At 44.3% G+C, this 4,811-nt stretch overlaps 1 pseudogene; it reads right to left on the bottom strand.

Moving 5' to 3' along the window:
- Positions 1-4,083: 4,083 nt before the first annotated feature.
- On the bottom strand, positions 4,084-4,216 carry LOC143979956 (U2 spliceosomal RNA; annotated as a pseudogene).
- Positions 4,217-4,811: the final 595 nt, after the last annotated feature.

Below are 4,811 nucleotides of genomic sequence, written 5' to 3'. Positions count from 1 at the left end.
CAAATTAATTGTTGCTATTTTTTTTTTTCAGATGGTAATTTTCCTCGTAATGGTAAGTCCATCTATTTAAAATATAGTTAATAAAGTAATGCATACATAAATAAATAATAAATACCTAAAGTAATAAAATAAAAAATAAATATGGTAAAGAATCCATAACATGTACTGTACAAGTCAGCAACTCGACAGCTTCTTCATAGAAAACTTTATTATGGCATCATAGCAGTAACATCATCCAAAATCTGACGCCTCTTGGCCTAAGGCCGCGTACACACGGGCGGATTGTCTGGCCAACTAAGTTCGTCAGACAATCCGACAGACTACTTTTGAATGAACGGACTTGACCACACACGATGAACAGACAGTCCGCTGAAAGCTTGCGTGATGACGTGTACAGCACGTACGACGGGACTAGAAATACAACATCCAATACACTGCAATGCAACCTTCGGCCGTGTAAATCCTTTCTGAGCATGCGCCATACTTAGTCCGTCCAACTAGCCTACTCACGAGCGGACTGTCCGCTGAAACCAAAGTTGGACGGACTGTATTACGGAAATTCCGAAAGACTTAGTCCGCCAGACTGTCCGCTGAAAAAGTCAGCTGAAGCCCATACACGAGCGGACTGTCCGCTGAAACACGTTTCAGCGGACCAAGTCCGTCAGACAGTCCGCCCGTGTGTACGCGGCCTAAGCCTTCATTATAGCATAAGTATGTAACATTTAAAACAGGTATATATAAGAATACAACCCTCCTGAAATAAGGGGGGCAATGTGAACTTAGTGTTTGTTAACCTAAAAAAAAGTCTGGCCGTGCAAAGAGGATAGCGGGCACACGCCACGCTTCGCAGGGGCGTGCCCGCGGGTCCTGCGGACTTGATGTCCGTCAGCGATCGCAGAGAGGGGAGGCAGAACCTGGAACTGCCTTTGTAAACAAGGCGATTCCCCATTCTGCCTAGTGACATGACAGAGATCTACTGTTCCCGGTGATCGGGAACAGTGATCTCTGTCATGTTCCTGGCAGCCCATCCCCGCCACAGTTAAAAAATACAGCACTGACTAGAGCGAATAGCTAAAACATATACTGTTAAAAAAATCAACAGATCCGTAGCATAGAGACGGCAGCGGGTGACGTCCGCAGAACAAGCTCTCTGGCCTGGAGCTAGACGCACCTGGATCAAGAACCGTTCAAGCCTTGGTGGAGGTTCACAACTTCCCTGTGGGGACACATGCGCTTCTGTGATTGGGCGGTCCACCACTTTTGGTAAACGTATCTGGGCTTATTTGGTGGAGGAATTGTTACTTAATATCGGAAAGACTTTCCCAATTTCTTCACAAGGGATCCTGCCATTTCTTCTGTCTGGTGATTGGAGTTTAAACATCATGCTTCCCACCTGAGTAAAGGCCTATCTCCGGTGCCTATCTGCCTGCCTTAAAACTGTTAGCCCTCTTTGATCATATTATAACCAGTTCTGAAATTAGCATATCAAAAGACCCCCAACCAGGTGGTGACACAAAGTCTGAAGAGTAACTTAATTAACTTTTTTTCTTTTATGCGCTGCACTTCTTGTTTTTAGTAACAAACACTTTAATAAAAAAAAAAAAGCACCACATTAATTGGTTACAGATGGAGATGATCAAAACCTGGGTCAGATGATCACGTGTAACAGGGGGTTAAACAGGAAACATAGGATGTTAACCATTAATGTCCCCACTGATGCAACAGTGGGAAAATTGTCTTTTCAACCACAATACAAAATAAATGATTCATTTCAAATACTTATTTCAAAAACAGGCTAACATCCACCCTGTTATTAATACCAAACTGCATCCTGGTATTTAACGTGTGTATCCACCACACCTCCTGTTGGAGCAGGGTGTGATGGGTATCCCCCACTCTGGTAGATTTCTTAATCTATTCTAGACCAAAAAAAGTAAAAGTGTCAAGGTTACCTATATGTACTGCCTTAAAATGTTTAGATATGTTTGAAAAGGGTCTTTTTTTGTTTTGTTTTTTTGCATTTCGGTTGGCAGCGTCATTATAATGTTCTGAACCCCTGTTTTGCAAATAAGGAATGGTGCACCCCACATATTGGCAGGCACTACATTCCACTAAATAGATCATTGATTTAGAACTGCAGTTAATAAAAAGTTTAAGAGTGTGTGTTTTGTCTGTAGAAAACGAGGTGACATTCTTTCATGAAGTCCTCATGATTAGAGCAATTCCTTCTAGCCCGCACAAATTCCCCAACTGGTAATGCTTGTATAGTATGAGCAGGGTGACAATTCGTGGCAAGCAGAAGTGAATTGCCAGTACATTGTTTTCTATAAATACCTGCTTTTATACCTGTTTTTAATGCTACTTATGCTATGATGAAGGCTTAGGCCGAAACGCGTCAGTATTTTGGATGATGTTACTGCTATGATGCTATAATAAAGTTTCCTATGAAGAAGCTGTCGAGTTACCGGCTTGTACTTGTTATGGATCCACTGCGAATTTAATTAGCCAGATCACCGATCACTCTGCACATTTACTTGCACTATATAGCTTTAGAGCTTGGGTGAGTTTTCTTTTGTTACAATGTTAATAAATAAATAATAAATATAACTACTTTCATATAACATTAGCATATTATATCGCAATGCAACAACACATAATACTATATCAGGTCATCAATGCTGCCCGCGCTTGTGTACTAATGTCTCATTGACTTAAATGGGATGTTTCCATGTAAGTCCATGGATGGTCATTTTTATGTGGGGGGGATATTGCTGTTCATATATAACCATTTTTACGTTATGTGATATATTTATCATATCAAGATGAGATATATTTTACACATCAATTTTTACAATCACATATAGCAGTGATGGCGAACCTTGGCACCCCAGATGTTTTGGAACTACATTTCCCATGATGCTCATGCACTCTGCAGTGTACTGGAGCATCATGGGAAATGTAGGTCCAAAACATCTGGAGTGCCAAGGTTCGCCATCACTGACATATAGTGTATTTTCAGAGTTGAAAACTATTAGGAACTCATAAGCTGTCACTCCTCATGCCTGTTCCTCTTCTTGTGACTGCTATCGCTCATGGCCAACAGTCTTTTTCTTTTCGATTGAAAAAACCTATGGCGTGTAAAACACACCCCAAAAAAGTGGACACACATCAAGAGTGACACACAAAAATGTGCAACGGGTGTCTGCTGTCCTCCACAAGGAAGGACCTTACCCTGATCCCCCGAGGCTCCAGACGGGGACTGGGGTACCAAATACATGGCCCATCCAGCTGAAGCCAGACGACCGACTTTCTCCAGAAGGTCTGCCGAAACAGACCCACCCAGGTACTAGGGTAGGGGCTCCCCCAAAGGGAGGGCAAACCAAGCCAGAAGGCCTATGTCCACCCTCCCACAAGACGTTCAGGGTTGGCCCAAGGACCGACACCCTACTAGCCAACTGTGCAGTGACAAACATAAAACATGACACACAAATAAAATGGGGAAGGGATAGTGGAGAGGGAAAATAAGTGGCCATTGTGTAAACACAATGGCCAGGCCCTCCAGCCAGGAATCAAAAATTCCTCTAGTCCTAGCCAAAAGGCCCGGCCCTAGAAGCAGGTGTGAAAAGATGTGTTATAGTGACGTGACCAAGGTGCCAGATATCAAAGTGCAAGCACAGTGAATATAAGGCACCCCTGAACTGCCACTTCAGGGGCACATCACCATTGGCTTTTCAACAGAAGCATCCCCAACCCTTACCCCCCCCCCACCCCAGACCACAGCAACCCCCACCCCAGCCAGAAAGGCATGGAGATCCAGGAGCTTAGTGAGAGCCCTCTGCCATCAGGCCTCACCCTCGCTCCCATCACTCCTACCTAATTACATTCGGGAAGTACAAGTACAGGCCGTTCCCCCGGTGGGAGAAAGGGACAAACATTCCCTCCCGAAAAACTGACTAGAGCTAAAGCTGCCCCAATCCAGGCCAGAAGGCCAGGGTCCCCTCCCCTGGCGCCGACCAGTGGTTCTCCATCCTCATCAGAAGGCTTCCCTTTCGGCTACGAACCACTCCGGGTCACCTTCACACCAGCAGGTTTTGCATAGCAACCGCCACCCCTGCTCCACCTCGCCGTAGAACAGGGACGGAAGCAAGCGCCACCTCCTGGTAACTGATAAGAACAGATACTACACTTGATCTTAGCCAAAAGGCCGAGAAGCGATAGGGAAAAATTATCCTATTGTGGAAAGACCAGAAGGTAAAAGATGTGGCAATGGGTGAAGGTCTACTTTAACTAGCATCGCCTAATGATATCATGCCATAGCAGCACATTATATGGCAGAAGAGTGCATCTCCAATCCTTCCATGGCCACCCTTAAAACACATCCATCCCCACTTCCCTTTATGTGTAGTGCCTTTATAGTCAGGTCCCATTAGCTTCCACTTGCTTGTGTCTTGTCCCCTTAGAGTCTGATCCAATCAGGTTGCTTTTGTCTTTCCCCCTTATAGTCAGATCCAATCAGCTTCCTCATGTGTAATGCCTTTATAGTCAGATCCCATCAGCTTTCTTGTGAGTTGTACCTTTATAGTCAGATCCAATTAGCTTTCTTGTGTGTTGTCCCTTTATAGTCAGATCCCATCAGCTTCCTCATGTGTTGTCCCATTATAGTCAGATCCCATCAGCTTCCTCATGTGTAGTCCATTTATAGTCAGTACCCATCAGTTTACTCATGGGTTGTCCCTTTATATTCAGATCCCATCAGCATATTCATGGATTGTCCCAATCCCATTAGCTTCCTCATGCATTGTCCCTTTATA

This window comes from Lithobates pipiens, unplaced genomic scaffold (assembly GCF_037356315.1).
Source record: "Lithobates pipiens isolate NorthernLeopardFrog02 unplaced genomic scaffold, aLitPip1_a1.2 Scaffold_13, whole genome shotgun sequence".
Lineage (NCBI taxonomy): Eukaryota > Metazoa > Chordata > Amphibia > Anura > Ranidae > Lithobates > Lithobates pipiens.
Note: the sequence above shows the minus strand (reverse complement) of the source record. Positions and strands in the feature narration are given on the sequence as shown.